This window comes from Camellia sinensis, chromosome 10, assembly GCF_055761805.1.
Source record: "Camellia sinensis isolate YWXY chromosome 10, ASM5576180v1, whole genome shotgun sequence".
Taxonomy (NCBI): Eukaryota; Viridiplantae; Streptophyta; class Magnoliopsida; order Ericales; family Theaceae; genus Camellia; species Camellia sinensis.
The window spans coordinates 160,887,414-160,902,651 of NC_138970.1; positions in this window are offsets into that span (position 1 = coordinate 160,887,414).

Genomic DNA, 15,238 nt, shown 5'->3' on the forward strand with positions numbered 1-15,238 from the left:
GCACTTAAGGGAGGTATTAAGTGCACAACCAGCTATAAAAAAGGGGAAAACAGAAGCCACGAATGTCATATCTTTTTCAGACAGAGACTTGGCAAGGATATATTGCCCTCACAATAACGCACTGGTCGTCACACTTCGCGTCAAGGATTATGACATCAAACGGATTTTGATCAACCAAGGTAGCTCGTGTGAGATAATGTATTACGAAACCTTCAAACAATTGAAACTGGAGGACAAAGACTTGGCGCCTGCAACATCTCCCCTAATCGGATTCAAGTCAATGCCAGAATGGCCAGTGGGCAAGATAATTCTGCCAGTCAGAGCAGGAAGCATGATGAAACAAGTGGAATTCTGGGTATTGAAAATCCCTTCCATTTACAACATAATCTTGGAAAGGACAAGGCTGCGTGCCATGCGATCGGTAGCGTCAACCTACCATCAAGTATTGCGGTTCCCCAACGAAGCTGGAGTAATTGAAGAGGTCTTTGGAGACCAAATTTTGTCCAAACAATGCTTTGTCACAGTAAATGGCAGCCGAGCTGCCAAGGGATATGTACAGATGGTGGAAGAACCTGAGAGTAATGAGCTGTTCGCAGATGTTGGCAAAGCAGCTGAGCAGAAGGCGGTGGAAGACTTAGTACAGGTAAGGATAGATGAAAAAGACCCAGAAAATTTCTTTTTGCTCGGCTCGTCATTGTCCAGCACTGAGAGAATAGAGGTCATAAAATTCTTAACCTCTAACATCGAAGTGTTCGCCTGGACGCCGTATGACATGCCTGGCATTGACCCAAACTTCATTTGTCACCAATTAAATGTCCACCCAACTGCAAGACCAATCATACAGCGCACTCGCAGATCAGCACTCCACCACGCCGAGATAGTGGCAGAAGAAGCGGGAAACCTTCTAGTGGCAGGAGCTATCAGAGAAGTGCACTATCCCAAGTGGATATCCAATACTATAGTGGTGCCAAAGAAGAATGGAAAATGGCGTGTCTGCGTGGACTACAAAACAGTCAACAAGGCATGCCCAAAGGATAGCTTTCCCTTACCACGGATAGACCAACTGGTAGACCTAACAACATGACACAATCGACTTAGCTTTCTTGATGCGTACAGAGGTTACCATTAGATCGCTATATATGAACCAGACCAGGAGGTCACATCCTTTACAACGCCAAGAGGACTGTATTGCTACAAGGTCATGCCCTTTGGCCTAAAAAACGCTAGGGCAACATTCCAGCGGATGGTTACCAAGATGTTTGAACCATCGTTAGGCAGAACAATGGAGGCTTACATCGACAACATGGTGGTCAAGAGCAAGGATGAGAAGGACCATCTCAGGGACCTAGATGAAATGTTCGAGATACTGAAGAAGAACAAGTTGTGCCTAAATGCATCCAAGTGTGCATTCGGCGTAGGATCGGGCAAATTCCTAGGCTTCCTGGTGACCAACCGGGGTATAGAAGCAGACCCCTCTCAGATCAAAGCAAATCAGGATCTAGAGAGGCCCAACTCAGTAAAAGAAGTGCAGCATCTCACTGGTATGGTAGCTGCGCTCAATCGGTTCATAAGTCGGTCGTCAGACAGATGTCGACCATTCTTCCAAGCACCAAGGGCCAAGTTTGAGTGGGATAAAGAATGCGACCGCGCCCTAGAAAGCCTAAAAGAATACATGTCTTCTCCACCGTTGCTAGTAACCCCAATACCTGGTGAAGAGTTTTTTTTGTACTTGGCAGTTTCACAGCACGCAGTGAGCGCGGTGTTGGTCAGAGCGGAAGAAATCCAACACCTGCCCATCTTTTATGTCAGCAAAACCTTGTTGGGCGTAGAAACTAGGTACTTACTATTGGAAAAACTGGCCTTAGCCCTGATGATGGCCTCTAGGAAACTGTCGCATTACTTTCACGCCCACACCACAATCGTCCTTACAGCTTTTCCATTAAAAGCTTTGTTTGAGAGGGCGAACTTTTCTGGGCGAATCTTGAAGTGGGCAGTAGAGCTGGGACAGTTTGACATCAAGTTTCAACCCAGAACCGCAATAAAAGCCTAAGCTTTGGCAGACTTCGTGGCAGAATTCACACCAGGAAGTCATCACATTTGCCCAGTCGACTTGACTGGTGCAACCGAAATGGGGATGGAAAGCGCCGTAGGAAATGCGCAACCCCTGATACAGGATGCCCAGCCACATCCCAAAACAGACCGGAGTGAAGAAAATGAGGACGAAGCAAACCATGCTATATCAAGCAAAAACTTGGTACAATCAGATAGTGAGGGGCAAACAGTAAGTGTGGACTTTGAAGAAAACACCAGCAACACTCATGACCCCAAGGCATCATCCGATCCCTCCACTTGCTGGAAGCTGTTCGTCCGAGAGATGTGGAAGCTCTTCGTGGATGGAACGTCTAACAAGCACGGTGCAGGACTTGGCATAGTCCTTATCTCACCAGATGGCCTAATAGTGGAACAAGCAGTCAACCTTGGCTTCCCAGCATCGAACAACGAAGCGGAGTATGAAGTGCTTCTGGCAGGACTAAAATTAGCACTCTACATGAAGGCCACCAAGCTAATGGTTTACAGTGACTCACAGCTAGTGGTAAACCAAATTTCAGGCGACTACGAAGCAAAGGATGAAAAGATGGCTAAGTACCAAGAGTTAGTCGGAAAAGAGATCATGAAATTTGAAGTAGTGCGGATAGAGCAGATCGGCAGGGAAGAAAATAGTAGAGCAGATGAACTAGCGGGCTTTGCTTAAATGGCAGATACATCCATCCCACATCCGTTACTGATTGACTACTTACCAAGACCAAGCATTGAAGAACCTGAGATAGCAGAGGTATGTTGTGCCGAACTAGGCCCTTCATGGATAGATCCCATTATAGTGTTCTTAAAGGACGGCATTTTACCCGAAGAGAAGAAAGAGGCCAACAAAATAAGAGCAAAGTCACAGCGATTCTGGCTCTCTCCATCAATGGCCTTGTACAAGAAATCCTTCACAGGACCCTACCTAAAATGTGTCCATCCTAGCAAGGTCGAGGCATTCTTGTTCAAGATACACGAAGGCGTATGCGGAAGCCACCAAGGAGGAAGATCATTGGCCTACAGAGCAATTTTGCAAGGATATTGGTGGCCTTACATGCAAGCAGATTCAGAGAAGTATGTTAAGAAATGCGAGAAATGTCAGAAGTTCGCACACCAAATACATCAACCAGCCAGAGAGCTTCTACCATTAACTAGCCCATGGCCCTTCGCAATGTGGGGCTTCGACATAGTAGAACCACTCCCAACGGCACCCGGCAACAGAAAGTTCTTTCTAGCAGCAACAGACTACTTCACAAAGTGGGTGGAGGCAGAAGCACTAGCATCAATAAAGGAAAAAGATGTGAAGAAGTTTGTCTGGCAGAATATCATCACTCGGTTCGGCATACCAAAAGCTCTAATATCGGACAACGGCACTCAATTCGACGGCAAAATTTTTAAAGGCTTTTGTGAAGAATACAAGATAAAATTCTACAACTCTACACCGGCATACCCCCAAGCGAATGGCCAAGCGGAAGCATCAAAAAAGGTTGTCTTAGATGGATTGAAGAAAAGGCTGGAGAAGGCAAAAGGCAAGTGGGCGGAGGAGCTCCCTCATGTTTTATGGGCTTATCATACCACACCTCAGCGGTCTACTGGAGAAACACCTTTTTTCTTGGCCTATGGCATGGAAGCGGTAATCCCGCTAGAAGTCGGCCTCCCCACAATTAGAAGTGAAAATTTTGATTCAGACTTAAATAGAAAAGCCATAGCATTAGAGCTCAACCTTGCAGAAGAAAAAAGAGAAAGAGCACTGGTTCACATCGCCTCATACCAGCAAGAGTTATCCAGAAAATATAACAAGATAGTACATCCAAGGCAATTCAAGATTGGAGATTGGGTGCTACGCAAAATAATGGGAAACACCCTGGTACCCGGAGATGGCAAGTTAGGGCCCAATTGGGAAGGACCTTACAGAGTGGTTGGATTAGCAGGAAATGAGGCATATCACTTGGAAGATGAAGACAGCAAAGCCATTCCTAGGCCATGGAACACTGCCAATTTCAAATTATTTTATTTTTAGCTTTTTTTTAAGTACTTGTAATTTTTTTTTTTAATAAAACAAGTAGTTTCTTTTTCAGCATAAATTGTTTTATTCTGTAAAAATAGTTTTAGCATACTAGGGGCAATGAAATCAGAGTTGGCCAGAATAACCAACTTTGAGCTCTCTTTAGCTAGGATTAGGATCTGGGCTGAAGAGGTTGGCTGGAAAAACCAACACTTCTCCTAAGCCGAGGATAAGGATCTAGGCTGCAGAACGTTTGGCAGGAATAACCAAACACTTCGCTCTAAGTTGGCAGGAATAACCAACTTTGAGCTCTCTTCAGCTAAGATCAGGATCTGGGCTGAAGAGGTTGGCTGGAAAAATCAACACCTCTCCTAAGCCGAGGATAAGGATCTAGGCTGCAGGACGTTTGGCAGGAATAACCAAACACTTCGCTCTAAGTTGGCAGGAATAACCAACTTTGAGCTCTCTTCAGCTAAGATCAGGATCTGGGCTGAAGAGGTTGGCTGGAAAAACCAACACCTCTCCTAAGCCGAGGATAAGGATCTAGGCTGCAGGACGTTTGGCAGGAATAACCAAACACTTCGCTCTAAGTTGGTAGGAATAACCAACTTTGAGCTCTCTTCAGATAAGATCAGGATCTGGGCTGAAGAGATTGGTTGGAAAAACCAACACCTCTCCTAAACCGAGGATAAGGATCTAGGCTGCAGGACGTTTGGCAGGAATAACCAAACATTTCGCTCTAGGTTGGTAGGAATAACCAACTTTGAGCTCTCTTCAGCTAAGATCAGGATCTAAGCTGAAGAGGTTGGCTGGAAAAACCAACATTTATTGCTCTTCCGCCGAGATAAGGATCAAGGCTGAAGAGTGGTTGGCTGGAAAAACCAACACTTAGTGCTCTTCAGCCGAGATAAGGATCCAGGCTGAAGGGTGGTTGGCTGGAAAAAGCAACACTTAATACTCTTCAGCCAAGATAAGGATCTAGGCTGAAGAGTGGTTGGCTAGAAAAACCAACTTTTAGTACTCTTCAACCGAGATAAGGATCAAGGCTGATGAGTGGTTGGCTGGAAAAACCAAACTTTTAGTACACTTCAGCCGAAATAAGGATCAAGGCTGAAGAGTGGTTGGTTGGAAAAACCAAATTTTAGCACTCTTCAACCGAAATAAGGATCAGGGCTGAAAAGTGGTTGGCTGGAAAAACCAACTTTTAGTACTCTTCAGCCGAGATTAGGATCAAGGCTGAAAAGTGGTTGGCTGGAATAACCAACTTTTAGTACTCTTTAGCCGAGATAAGAATCAAGATTGAAGAGTGGTTGGTTGGAATAATAACTTTTAGTGATCTTCAACTGAGGTAAAAACCTAGGCTAAAGAGGTTGGCCAGTATGACCAGGTAGATTACAAAGTTACGACCGAGGTAGGTATCTCGGCAAGAAAATGTTATACTTTATTCAAATTACAGTTATAAAATAAATACAAGCATGGCAGTAAATGTCACGACCCAAACCCGCCCCTATGGGTTTAGCACCGTAACCGGCCAGTAATCCGAGATTACCGAAGGCCTGCTTAACAGTAAAACAGTAATACAGAGTACAGGGGCATGACGGAAGCCAAATCAGTAAATAAACAATGTCCAATGAGCTGTGACAGTCTGTATGCAAAAAGACTTTTCATACATATATACAATCCGTGCAAAACAGTATGTACAACATTTACAATCGTTCAGGACAGGGACTTAATCCCTATTAAAACAGTACAGTAACAGTGTATACAGTCTATACAAAAACAGAACAGAAAGGGGGAAACTAAAACACCCCATAGCCTTAGCTTGAACAGACTCGAACCTCGCAGTGAGGCACATAGGTTGGCTTGACAAAACTGGAGTTTACCCCGATGCTTCTAGCAACGGTCCGGTGCCTGTACACCTACATATATATATGAGCAGTGAGCTAAAACCCAGTGAACAACATAATGCGTAAAGAGGTTAAGAATGAATGTCCTTTCAGTATTGAAAACAATCAATTGATTCAGTGTATCAGTCATTCAGTCATAACAGTCATATGTGATACATCCATTAGCAGAACAGTACAGTAAACAGTAGGTCTTGAAAGACCGAACAGTCAATGATGGCCATCAGTAATGGTTCCAAACATGGGAACTGACAGAGATCTCTGTAACAGTAGCAGTAACAGTAACAGTAACAGTAACAGTAGTTGCAAAGGATGCCACAATGCAGTTCAGAATAGAGGACAAACATTCATTCAGTTAACAGTAAACAGTTCAGAAAACAGTTCAATTGATCATTCAGAAAATATTCATTTTCGAACATATCTTTACAACATTGTTACTCACAGAGTTCTGGGCTACAGATAAGCTAGAGCGCGTCTCCGAAAGCCAATCCTACACAGTTGCAGAATGAACACACACTAAGCTACACAGTCGGGAAAATAATAACTTAATCCCTATCTTGACTCGGTGTGGTTCTATATCAATATCCTCATTAAGATGACTTAAACTAGGCCTAAGAATGCCTAGAATGAAATGAGGACGCAAGGATGCACTTAGAAAACATTTTCAGAATTTTCAGAAAACAAGGGCCTCGCTCGAGCGTGGGATTCCCCGCTTGAGCGGACATGCAAACAAAAGACTCCGCTCGAGCGTAAACTTTCCCGCTCGAGCGTAAACTTTACCGCTCAAGCGTACTGAAAAAGTACTGGATGTGTGAAAATCACGCTCGACTGGGCGCTCGATACCCGCTCGAGCGTATGAAACAAGTCCTCGCTCGAGCGTCCAATACCCTGCTCGAGCGGACTGTAAAACAGTGCAAAGTGCTGGGAGCACGAATTTCACGCTCGAGCGCCAGTAACTCCGCTCGAGCTTGAGTCCAAAATCTAGAAATTCCAAATTCAAAGTTTTAATGTACTAAATTCGATCCTTTTGGGCTAATTTTCTGAAAAACACTTCAAAACTCATAATATAACATGTTTCAAAGGTCAATTTGAGAAATCAAAGCCCAAAGGTAGTTCAAATAAATCCAATTCAAACCAATTTTCATGAACATGACTTAAATTGAACATGCAAGACTTTAACTAGCTTCCAAGCTTCAATACATGCTCTAATGAGCCAAATCTTCCAAAGACATGATAAATTCATAGTCTCTACTCAAGATATGAACATGCATGTGGCAAATTTATGATGAACAACCTCAAGATGCAAGAGTATGCCATGCATGCAAAGATTAAGCTTCAATTCAACATTATAAGGCTCAATCTAGGCTTAGATCACTAAGGACACAAGAACCATGCATGAATCAATTCAAAAACAAGTTCAAGAAGGTGGATGTTCTACCTTAAGTCTCCAATCACAAGTCAAGAGGCTCAATTTGGCAAATTCTCTAACAATTCTTCCAATTTCCAAGCAAACCATCAAGTTGAACTCAATTCTCTCACTCTCTCTCACTCTTGGTCGGCTAGCTCTCAAGGAAAAAGGCTGATGAAATGTTTGGTATGAATGTAATAAAGCTCAATATGTTTTGCATGAGGTGGGCCACTAGGTGGCAAAGTGGTAATTAAGCCAACTATTGCAATTTATCCTTATTTAATCTAATTAAATCATACCAAATCACATTTCAAGTAAATACACCATAAAATCACATAAATTATGATTAACACATATCACTAATCGATTTCAGATTCGGCCGCTTATAAGGCCTTCAATTTGCAATTTAAAGCATAAAACATAAACAGATAGTTTAACAGTCAACAGATAGATATGCATTTAAACTAGCACATTCAATTAATCAGTTTCGTTTTTCAGTCAGCTCAATTACTTATCACAATCAGTCTCAGTTTAGCAGTAATCAGTAGCTTAATCAGTAATCAATGGTGAGGGTTATTACAGTAAACCGAAACAACAGTTGAAACAAAAGAAGCTTTCATTCAAAGTTCAAATCAAAGTTACAAAGGAGCAGGACTGTAGCCCGGTTACAATTTTTTTCCAAAAGAAAAAAAAAAAATACAAGATCAAGAAAAGAGGTCGTCAAGATCCGCATCCAGATCAACTCGGATCCTGGTTTCAGCAAGTAGCTCGGTCACAGAATCAACCAAGTCTTCCACCGGTGGCTCCACCCGAGTTGACTAAAGAGCAGGATCATTTACGATGACCGGGGCAATGTTGGGCTCTGTTACCTCCTTTTCGTCCTCTTCTTCAAGAAATTTTGCTGAATGGCAGTAACGTACTCCACCATGTAGCTCGGTATGAAATGAGGAAGAGGGTTAAGGAAGATCTCGATCTCTTGGCTATGACCGAGCTGCGCCACAGCCGCCTTCCATCCACATTTGAAGAATATATCTTTTGCTGCTTTGCATTGTTGAATATAAGTGGCCTCCCCCTCCTTGTAACCCCGATTTTCGACGTCTTCCACACTCTTCTCCAACCGAGCGATCTCGGCAGTCTTCTTTCCCTCGAGCTTGGCCAGCTCGCGCAGGTATTTATCTTTCAGCACGGCCGCAGCCTTCTGCTTATCAGCTTCGGCTGAGTTGACAAGACCGGTCAGGCGGGCTACATCGGTCTGTAGCTCAGCCATGTTCTTCTTGGCCTTGTCTAGCTCGGCTGATTTAGTATTTGCCTCATCCATGGCCTGCTTTGTGATTTTTCGAAGCTCCAACACGCGCTTGTGAGCAACGTGGTTCTTCTGCATGGCCTACAAAAGGAGAAAAACAATTTTGAGATAAACCGAGTGAAAAGATGTTGAAATTCGGAGAAGAAAAAAGAGAACTTACCAACACCATTGATTTTGTAGCCGAGCGAATGGCCTTCAGCTTGGTAAGATGATCGTGGTGATCGATATCGGCTGGAAGGTAGACGCTCTTGGCTAGATTAAAGGCCAGCAAATGGTCTTTTTCCGCGACCACTGAGTCGGAGTCAGTGATAGCGCGGTTCTTGTATGTGACCTTAGGCAACCACTTGATGGAGCTAGCTCGGTTAAAGCGCTCCGGTTGTGGGCTTGGCGGTGTGGATTGGGGAAGGATGGTTTCATTTTCATCAACTAGGCGTGGCTCGATTGTGGAAGTCCGAGCACGCTTGCTTGGGCGGGATGATGAAGGCTGATGGGATGGTAGGGCTACCACGACCTCCTGAGTCTGACCGGCTTGTGGTACCTCGGGCTAGTTTGTCTCGGTGATGAGGGCTCTTACAGCTCTCTTTTTTTTGCCATCTCTTGCTCCGCTGTTAATGGAATAAGGTTGATTTGTAGAAAAGAAGGATCAGGCTCAGGTGAGGGCTCCAACAAAAAGTCTGTCACCCTGGTCTTGCGCCTGCTGCTATATCTATATGTCAGCTCGAAATTGAGTAGATCGGCCCAATTTCTATCACAATATCGAAGCACGACACGGAGTGCGTCGAGATTGGGGTAACTGTACTGCGACTTCAGATGGTTTAAATCTGCATAAAGGACAAAGGCCAACGGTTAGCACGGCGCAAAAATTATCTCGGTTAAGAAAAGAAAGCCAAACTAAGCCAAGGTATTTATACCGGCTACCCCTTTATTCCAGTTGATTCGGTCGCCCGGGATCTGGGTTTCCAGGTCTTCGAAGTTGCCCGAGACCCAGAAAAATTCATAATCATTTACGTCTTTATCCGGTGTCTTCTTTACTATTTTTTCGCGGCGGCGTCTTATTCTTAAATAATAGACCCAGCCATCTTCGTTCTAGCCTAAAGAATACTGGTGAAATAACTCGGCCAAACCAAGGTTAAGGCCAAGCCGGCGGTTTAGCTCGGCGATGCCATTTATTATCCTATATGAATTTGTGCTAAGCTGGGTGGGGCAGAGTGTGGTTTGTCTGAGGAATTCACAGAGAAGGGGTTGTACGGGAAATCAGAGACCAGCCTCTACGATAGAAATAACGTTGAAAGAGACGAAGCCCGGTTTTCCCCATGGAATGGTGTCTAGTTCGGCTAGTGAGAGGTGGACGTCGTCTGGAATTTGGTAATTCTTTCGAAACTCGGCTATGGCCCCTAGAGAGTTCACTAAAAATCGATACTTCCCCATATGGCCTTAAATTACGTATAATTTAGTTCGGTGCTGAGATGACGTTGGTTATCTCGGTTGGACGTTCAAAGGAGTGCCTGGGCAACCTAGTCAAAGTCTGCAAAGTGCAAAGGAAAAAGTGTTAAGCATAGATCGGTGGACCGTGCTAAAAGTAAAAAAGAAAAAATAAATGTTGTCTTAGCTCGGCCACGTGAAATACTATCCATTCTTAGCCTGGTTTGAGCAAGGGACTTTAGCCCGGTTGAAGTCTTAGTTCGATTTTTCGGTTAAGACAGGGAGTTGGTTTACCTAAGTTATAGCTCGGTCGGTGGTTGAGGCTTTCTAGTACGTCATTGCACAAACCTAGTACGGTTCGCTAGCTCGGCTAAATGAGGCAGAAGGTGCTTAGACCTATTGAAACTACAAGAATGGCATGAAGTTTTAGTTCGGTTGCTTAGTTTGGCTAGGTTCGCACCTAATACAAACAACTTCCTAGTTCGGTTGGAGTGTGATTTTGGATCTAAAAACGTTCCATTTCAGTTTGTTCACAAGTCTAGTAGGTGTGATTACTATTAAGAAGGTTCTTGTTCATTACAGAAAGATCCATTTGAAAGTGTTGTGGAAAAACATATATATACAAGTGATACGTGTTGCTAGTCTATACAAATGGAAAACAAAAGAGGAAATGGTAATAAGTTACTTACAGTTTGAAGGCAGAAAAACACAGATCCCAGCCGCAAGAATAGTGAGTAGAGCACGAGCTTTGCAAATGCTGAAGGTTGTGGAGATGAAGATTCGGAGGGAGAGAGAAAGAGAAGATGAAAAGAGATATTGTGATCTGAAGAAATAGGGCTTTTGTATAAACCTTGGTTTTTGGCGGAACTGTTCAAAATATGCGAAGTACGAAGACGGCGTGACAGCTACGTTGGGCCAATGATAGTTTGCCACGTGGCCATGGAATGGGAAGCGATTCAGTTACAGCGACTGAAGAGACGTTTTGACCGGACAGATTAAATTGCCCGGTGTGAATTTAGCTTGGTTGAATGCCACAGTTTAGCTCGGTTGGAAGGCTAAAGTTTTTTTTAGCTCGGTTGGAAACGGGTAATCCCAATCATGCTACGCAGATGGAATTAAGGGGCAATTGAGAGGGCAATTTATAAGTAAATTGGGCCGAGCTGTGTAATGGGCCGTTCTGTGGGCCGAGGTAAGAAAGGGCTGAGTAAAAGGGTCTTGTAGTTAGCTCGGTTTGAAAAGAGCCTTGAAGTTAGCTCGGTCACCACGGTCAGAGTGGTAACAAATAACTCGGTCATACTATTCTAAGCCAAGATGTATTGAGCTTTCCTCAAAACCTTGCTCTAGATTAGTTCGGCCCAAGCTAGCTATGGTTAGCTCGGTCTCAACAGGTGAAACCGAGATACAAGCCATGAAGGGAAGAACTGAGCTAGTTAGAGCTCGGTTGTTGTTGCCAGTTTAGCATGGCCATGATAGCTCGGTCGTTTTGTCATACTACTGAGGTAAAACCAACTCACTTGGTTTAAGCAGTAAGGGGGGTGTTGAAGGATAAGCATTATCTTTCAAGAGTGTGATTCCTAAGAGGACTCTGCATGGAGGAATAAGAGTCCTACTAGGATTGTGCCACACGGAACCTATAAAAGCTCATAACATCACCTATGGAGAGGTAACACAACTTTGATTCTCGAATACACAGAGCTTTTTGCCTATATGTCTATTTTGCTGACTTAGGCATCAGAGAGGTATTCGGCATACACCCGCTGACTAGCTCACGTTTGTGTTTTAAGGGAGTAAAGCGACGACGTTTGGAGGAGCGCAAACTTGATCAACAGGATTATACGAGAACATTATTTCTTGCTTGTACAGAAACCCATTTCAATCATTAGTTCATTGATTTCACATAAATCAAAACCTTACACCGTAAAAAAGCAAACCCTAGAGGTAGAGTGAAATGGGGAAACAGAGAAAGAGAGACAGAAAAACAAAGTCGAGAGGAAGAGAGATAGAGAGAGTAAGAGAAATAGAGAAAGGAAGATAAAAACGTCAATGTTGAAGCGATGCAATGCGAGGAGCTGCAAGGCGAGCAACGGCGGTGGCGGTGGCGGTGGCGGTGTGCGATGGTGGAAGATCGACAGTGAATGACGGTGGAAGATCAATGATAAGCGATAAGGGGTAAAGTGATGGTGAGTCGTCTGTGAGAAAAGGAGAGCAAGAGTCCAGAGTCTAGTTTTTGTTTGGGTGGATTGGTAAAAACAAATATGAAAAAAAAGTATTAAATGAATTGCCTCCGAATCTAAAAAATTTTCCCACCAAACAATTTGTTATCAATCCCGACTAAACAAAATTTTAGTCGCTAATTATAGCACTTTTGGCGACTAAAGATATTTTGGTCACCGAAAAGAAACATTCACCGATTAAATTTTTCGCCACCAAAGATAAAAGTCAAATTTATGCTTTTTATTAGTGACTAAATTATTTTAGTAGGCAAAAATTACTTTACAGCGACTAAAAATTTTTTAGTCACTGAAAATGAACATTTGCCGACCAAAACTTTGGTCACCAAAGTTTAATAGCAAATATTAGTCAAAAATTGGTATACCAAGATTGACAAAAATTTTAGTTGCCTAAAACATGATCTAATTTTCACGCCCCAAAATTCGGACAATTAAATATTAAATTAGGACTAACCCCAATCAATATTCCATCATCCAAATCCTAGGGATGAAACAAAAAAACTAAACGCCAACCAAACCATCCACCATAAATTCATAACTAACTAATACCTCCAACATTAAAGTAACAATAAATAGTCAAAATAAACTTAAATAATGTACGATTACAAACCATGCCAAATTATCTCAATACTAAAGTCATAAAAATAAAATAAAATAAATACATAAACTAATATTAACCCTAAGCTCAAGAAAACAAAAGAAGTCCAAATGACAAGTCCAACAACTATAGTAATTCCACGTCACCATCGTAGCCTCAACTAATCCTGCAAAGGAAACTCGACTGCGCTCAAACAGAACGCACCCGAGTTGCCAAAAGACAAAACAGGTCAGTATACAGGTATACTAGTATGAGAACAAGATTTAACACCCACGTGTCCACCAGATACAAACAAAAATACATTTAATTCTTGTTACGGGACAAAACAAGTAGTTCCAACCACACCGAGACAAATGGCTAGTTTCTCGAGATACGGTGGCAATTAGTTTTTTTCCCGTACACAACGAAATATAAATTGATTATAAAATAAAAAAAATAGAAATAAAAATATGGTGGGTCAGCCCCTGCATAAAAAAAAAAATAGTAAAACCCACCATCCTGTAAAAAAAATAAAGTTAGTATAATTTAATCATAAGTAACTTGCTGAAGAAGTATAAAAATTAACTGTTTCATGCTTAAATAATTCGAATTGACTAAAACTCAAAGAATAAAAGTTGTACAGATCAAATTTCCTAAAAGACAAAGTGAACGAATTTAACAGAAGCTGAACAGGCTGAGAGAAAAACTTGATAGAAGAACCTAGACGGAATTCAATCCAAAAATCTAAAGCTGAAAACGAACAAAAACTGCCCTAATATGATTTTTTTCGGAAACGTTCAAAACACGAAAAATATGCAGAATAATGTTTTACTTCGGTTTACGCAAAACCAATAAAAATGAGCTCGTTTCGTGGGTTAAAATAGCCTCTAAAATCTGTATTGTTAAAATGAATTCAAACTACTATAACCAAGATCATCCGATTATAAGTTATAATCGATCTTTTTAATAAAAAGTTAAAACACAAAAGTTGTTTAGAATCACGTATATACGCCTCTGCTCAAATTTCATAATTTATCGAGGTCGTTTATTATTTTTCAAGATGTACAAATCAATACAATTCACACTGTACTAATAAACTCATAATTAAATTCTTTGTATCTTAAGTCCACCACTTCCGGCCTACACATATATCTTATGTGCCTCCCGTATACCTAACACCGCTCCGAAGCCAAACTTGCACGGGAATATCGTCCCGAGTTTGACCCACACTCTCCGGATGGTTAGCATATACGTACGCGCGTAAATCAAAGCACTCGTCTACTCATGAAAACGAGGCAACAATATACATATACAAAACATCTCACTCATGAGAACAAACATAACAATGCCAAGCCTAAGGCATTCAAATAAATCTCATAATTCTCACTTTTTTTTATACACTCTTTTTCACCATCACTCAAATAAAATAACAATCCATGGAGTCATGGTGGAGTATAAGGAATTTATCTATGGGTTCCTAATTAATTTTAATTTCATATAACCATGAGTGTGATTACAACCATAAAATAAATCCATATAAAAACCCTAAACATGGCATGTACAACTAATCAAAATAATTAAAATTAATCAATCAACTAATAACCCTAAACCTTAAATACACAACTAAACAAAATAATTAAAATCAATCAATCATCTAAAAACCCTAAACCTTACATACACAACTAATCAAAATAATTAAAATCGATCAATCATCTACATAAAAATATAAAATCAATTCAACATCAAAATAAATAAATAAAAACAACAAATTAAATATAAATCAAGAGAAGTGGGTTTTGTACTCACAATATTTTTTTAAAGATCAAAGAATTATTTAGAGGATTAATAAAGCCACCAAAACAAAACCCTAATCCTTTTCTTTTCTTTTCTGTTCTTTTTTTTTTTTCTTCCGTCGTCTCTCTGTTTTACACGACACACACCACGCTCTCTCCTTTTTCTTTTTTTCTTTTTTTTGATTTCTCTCTCTCTCTCTCACTCTCTCTCACGCCACACACACAACACTCTCTTTTTTGTTTTCTTTCTCCTTAACTTCAAAACCTAATTGACTACTATATTATATTATATATAATAATCTAATTTCCTATTATATTATATTATACAAATAAATCACAAATATAACATATATAAATATAAATATCTTATATAAACTCAATATATACATAACACCCTTTTATATATATAATATAAATATATATATATAAATATTCAAATTAGTTATATATAATAAATAACACGTTAAATTAATTAAACACCACATTAAATTCTCGTGTGACCACACAATTAATAAA